Genomic DNA, 5842 nt, shown 5'->3' with positions numbered 1-5842 from the left:
ACTAATTATGTTGTACAATTTAAAACAAATAAGTATTAAAAAATAAAATAAAAATAAAATAAAATAAAAAACTGAAAATATAGGAGCACGAGCTGGGAAAGCCCATGCTCCTTGGCCCTGTAATTTTTAATTTATATTTTTTAAAAATGGATTACATGCTGTTTATCCTATCTCATTTTAAAAAAAATAAAATAAAAGGTGACATGTTGCTTACTATGGCAGCAGGCAACATGATAATTTTTAGCATTGTTGAAAATATCTAAGTATCACTCCAAGAATCTAAAAAACCTAATGAGTATTAAATCACTATTTAATTAATTAAAAAAAAAAATAAAAACTCAACCTAAATGAAAATAAAATTCTAAAGAAAATCCAAATATAATATTTTTAAATAAATAAAATTTATTAACACAAAAAACAATAATTGTTGTCATTAAAAATTGAATATTTATTAATTTTTTCTTTCTTCCATCCTAATTCGACAACATTCTTAAACGCAAGAACTCAAATAAAAGAAAAATAAAGTTTTGAATCTAATTCTGTAATTTCAAAACTACAAGAATGAAAAATGATTTTTACAAAACATAAAGATAAAAAATTTAGAAATGATGTTAACACATTTTCTTTTAAAGACTTTTAAATATCTCACTAATATATTTTTGTCTTCTAATTTTCAATTAGAAGAATTATTCTAAAATAATAAGATTGGATTTTTTTTTATTAACTTGACTAAAACATATGATAAGATGCCTTTTTATAATTGGGATAATCATATAAAAAATTATTAAGTCCAAATCCTCAACAATGCAATATTCAAAATTCTAAATAAAAAGAAAAAATAAATAGTGATTGAAAGGTTGAAAACAAAAGGGCAAGAATTGAACTCCTATTTTATAAAAAATAAATTACGTGCTATTTGTTTTTCTAATTTCAATCCCCTTACTTTTAATTCCTTACAAACAATTAAATTATTTTTTTTTTTAACAAAACCATGCACCAACTTGATGATGGATTGCTTTTCAAGACCTCAATAATTTTACAAAAAATAAATAAAAATAAATTATTAATTAAAAGTTTCAATCAACACAACATAAAAAATTGATTCTTTTTAAAATTTTCTTTTTAATAATAATAACATAATGGATAAACTCAAACATATAATCAACCAGACAACTTGTATTACTTTGTTTTCTTAGTCTATACATAAAATAACCCCAACACCCAATAGCATTTAAGTAGACAAAAAAATAATAACACAGGTGGTAAAATAAAGAAACAACAGTCATGATCGTAATGGCCCTTTCTCATTTCTATGAACTACCTTAAAACAATTTGAATATCTGAAAAAATAAAGAAAAACAAAGGTTTTTTTTAATAGAAAATAAAACTTTTGATTCCTTACTATTGGCAGTATTTTGTTTTTGTATTTTAAAAATATTTTTATAAAAAATTAATTTTTTTATTTAATTTTAATATGTTGCTTTTAAAAATATTTTTAAAAAAATAAAAAAAATTATTTTAATATTTTTTAAATAAAATATATTTTAAAAAATAATTATAACCACAAATTCAGAAGAAAATTTAATTTTGGGTATATAATATTGTGATTTTATTATATTTTTAAATTTTTTAAATCTTTAGATTTTTTTAATAAATTAATATTAAAAATAAAATATAAAAATCAAAAATATTATTTTAATATAAATATAAAAAAATATTTTTAAAAATAATCTTAATCATGCTCACGCCCCGTACAGTCCCAACAATTACTTTATAAAGCTTATTACTCACTAAAAGGAAAGGAAAAGAAAGGAAAGGAAAGGAAAAGAAAAGAAAAGAAACGAAAAAAGCCTATCCTTTTCCATCTCTTTCTCTTTCTCATTCTTTTTTGACATTCCTTTTGCTTTATATTGTTGTACTAATTTCTATATGGGTTTTGGTGTCACTATCACTGCTCTTCAAAGCTTGCAACTTTTATTTTGATACAGCAAAAAAACTATGAAGGGAGAGTCCAAAGATCCAGCTTTCAAGCTCTTTGGTAGAAAGATTCCGGTGCCTGACACTCAGTTTCCGGCCGAACCACCAGCCAAGGTACACCCACATCTATGTATATAATGATATTCCCATTTTGCATTTTTTATGTAGTTTTTGAAGAGGGTTTTTCGTTAAGTTTTATAGCTGAAAGTCTTGAGATTTTACCTCGGTTGTTGGATTTGTATTGGTTTGTGCACTAATATGATGTTTTAGGCTGTGTTTTGGTCTAGTTTGATACAAGAAGTAATGAACCAGAAGAGCTTAAATTAATCTTGAAATTAATATAGTAGAGACTGTATTTTGTTGTTCGTGGTATTGGTTTTTGGTTGAGTAAACACTGGCATGAAAAAGTGGTCATTTCTTGGTGGGAAATACTGAAGGTCTTTGGTTTATAAGTTTTTGTAAACCTTGTAGTTAAGAATGAAGGATGTCATGTGTTGTTTGTAGAAGTATTGTTTTTGTGATATCGTGTTCGAAACGCAGGTTCTGTTTCCTCTGTTGTTCAAACGTGGAACTTCCTTTCCTTCTATGTTTTTCTCTTTTCATTTGTTCCTTTATTTGTTTATTTTTGAGTAGGCATTTACTTGTTTGAGGAATGATGTAAATATGACTAAGAATTTTAGAAAAAATTGGGCCCAGAATTTTCTTTCGATGCCAGAAATTCAAGTTATTAATTTTATGTTTGTGTGATTTTAGCTCGATGGTATACATCTTATTTCAAATGAGTACTTTCATTTCTGTTTCAACCGTGGACTGTAAATCGAAAGATGAAATTACTTTATCTAGGAAAATCTATGAAATATTGTTTTTCATATTTTATAATGAGAAAAGCTTTGTGAAAATAGGTTGTATGTTGCATTTGATCTTCCTTGTTCATTTTGAATTCAATTCTGAAATATTTTCATATTGTGATCAGAATTAGTCATGTGATTTTGGTTTTCCAATTGATTGGTAGTGGGGCTAAAAACGAATAATTCATCATACTTCTCCTGTTGCATCAAAAGTGATTTAATCATGGCAATCATACTCCCAACTGCTCCATTATTTTTTCTTGTAGTTTAAAGCTGGTTGATTTTCAACTTGGTTTCCCATTCTTTGTATACTATCAAAAGTTGCCTTTTTTTAAATAAATATTCTTGTTTGTAAATCATGCTTTGATGTGGTAACTGCTTTTTTTGGTGGCTGAGCATGATCCCTTCAAGGCACGCTCATTTTATTTTATGATACAAGTCTGATGGGGGAAGAGAAGAAAGTAGCTGGAAAACTGGAAAAATTGATTAGTCTCGTGCAAACCAAATTCTCTATTTCCCCCTCTTTATTCCTCTTTAGATTCTTTCAACATAATGTGGTGAAGATATAGCCCTTAATTCCATTTCAACTCTGCTAATCTATTTTTCTCCCTTAATTTTGCAATTCTATTCCGAGTCTAATGTTCTTTTGTTTAATATCAGGGCAGCTGCAGTCACATAACAAAATTGGAAACTGAGGGTCCTAGTGAAGAAAACTCAGAAGAACCTGAAATCTTCTCTGCTTTAGGACAAGGTAAGGAAGAGATCCAAGCTGCAATGCAAGTGAATGAGACAGAAGTAATTGCTAAGCCTAAGGAAGGTCAGCTGGAGTCTAATGGCCCAGACGAAGAGAGGGTCTTCAAGAAGCCAGATAAAATTCTACCATGTCCACGATGCAACAGTTTAGACACAAAATTCTGTTACTTCAATAACTACAATGTCAACCAACCGAGGCATTTCTGCAAGAATTGCCAAAGATATTGGACAGCTGGTGGAACAATGAGAAATGTCCCTATTGGTGCTGGCCGACGGAAGAATAAGCACTTGGCTACTCAATATCGTCAGATATTAGTATCTTCTGATGGAATACCTATTGCCAGGATGGAAAACTCAGACTCAGTGGGTCACCAACTTTCATCATCTGTTGAATCTGCGACCACTTTGAGTCCCTCAACAGCAAATGGGACGGTTCTAAAATTTGGTCCTGAAGCACCTCTTTGTGATTCCATGGAGACCGTGCTTAATCTTGGAGACCCAAAAAGATATGTTGAGATGAGTTCAGTCAATTATCAAGATAATGGAGAGGAGCCGCCCTCATGTGGATCATCCAAGGCAGCTTTCATTGTTTGTGAAAATGAATTGCCTGAAAATATTATGCAGGAGCAAGTTGATCTGCCAGCATCTTCTAACAAACTCAGTGCTCCACATTCTCTGCTTTGTTATTCTGTTCCTTCATGGGTTTTTCCTTGGAGTCCAGCTTGGAATAACGATACTTCCATGGCTGCGGCTCAGTACTCCTCTGGCCAGGCTTGCATAACAAATGTTCCCACTCAAGTTCAATTGTGCCCCACACCAATGTTGGCAGTTCCCAGCATTTGTCCGCCCAGCATTCCTTTGCAATTTGTACCTGCTTCTTATTGGGGTTGCATGCCCACATGGACTGCTGGAACTGGAAATGTACCACTTTGTGGATCGAATGGCTGCCTTTCTCCATCATCCCCTACCACCACCAGTTATTGCTCGGGAAATGGCTCACCAAAATTAGGCAAGCATTCTAGAGATCCAAAATTTACGGATGAAGAAAAGACAGAAAAATGTATATTGGTTCCGAAAACTCTGAGAATTGATGACCCAAGTGAGGCTTGAAAGAATCCTCTATGGGCTACATTTGGTCTCCTGCCTGACCAGAAGGATCCCACATCAAAAGGTACTATATTCAAGAATTTTGAAACCAAAGCAGAAGGCTGTGGTCATGTATCTGATGCAACTAATGTACTGGAAGCAAACCCGGCAGCTCTTTCTCGCTCTCAAAACTTCCAGGAGAGTGGCTAAAGGACACCTGCTCAAATTTTGAACGGTGAACCTCACTTCCATGATCCTCTCTAGGCATATCATGGGTACTTGGGCTTCCCTTCAATTTGCATGCAATTCCTGCTGATCTAATTCTGATTAAGCCTGAAAGACTAGTTCTTCGGAATCGAATGCTGGAATATAAGCAGCAGCGCTGTCAACACATATCTCTTCAAGTCATCATTGTAAATAATAGGGGTTGTTCAATGAGTTGTTGTTATGGGGTGCAGCCTATGAGATTCAACTCATACACTCATATGCCTCCTTTGCTGCTTAGATTCAGCAGAAGAATAAGATGAAACTCCGTCTTGTATGTGAATTAGAAGGCTAAGCAATGTTTTCTGAAGCTGGAGGATCTTTTCTGAAATTCTGTAACTGTGTCCTTGTTGGCTATACCTCAACTATACGTCGAGCGGAATGGTAAATCTCTTCTGGAGTTTGTAAAGACCAGTGATCTAGGACTTCATCTAAGGTTTCGACTTCCATGTAAATTTGTCCCGAAGTTCTTCTAGCTTGCTAGGGGGTTATTAAACATGACGACTACATAACATGGTATACGGACCAATCCTGTTTTCAAAGCAAATCACTCAGCCTACATAACTGGTGTGCTCGTGAATTGTTCGGCTTAGTTTAAACCTGATTTAAAAATGATATGGTTTTGATATTTTTTTTTAGATATTAAAATGATATTTCAGATTGTATTAGATTAAACTAGGTTATGTTGCTTGACTTGTAATATAGATCATGCTTCATCGAGTTTTATAATCTTGCTTTCTAGTTTTTTTATTTATACCAAGAAAAACAAATAAATTATTTATGAGAAATGCATTATTTTTTATTAGCAACAATTTGGAAAATTTCAAAAATTCTATAATGATTTGAAATAAAAAAATGTATGCTTCTATTTAAAACTAAATTTTCTATTCCTTTTTTAATTTTTGTTTTACAAA

General features: G+C 31.7%; 1 pseudogene; it reads left to right on the top strand.

Moving 5' to 3' along the window:
* Nucleotides 1–1849: 1849 nt before the first annotated feature.
* On the top strand, nt 1850–5238 carry LOC105111177 (cyclic dof factor 3-like; annotated as a pseudogene).
* Nucleotides 5239–5842: the final 604 nt, after the last annotated feature.

The sequence above is a fragment of the Populus euphratica genome, unplaced genomic scaffold, assembly GCF_000495115.2.
Source record: "Populus euphratica unplaced genomic scaffold, PopEup_1.0 scaffold482.1, whole genome shotgun sequence".
In the NCBI taxonomy this organism is placed as follows: Eukaryota; Viridiplantae; Streptophyta; class Magnoliopsida; order Malpighiales; family Salicaceae; genus Populus; species Populus euphratica.
The sequence above is the reverse complement of the archived record's forward strand: the minus strand, read 5'-3'. Positions and strand labels throughout refer to the sequence as shown.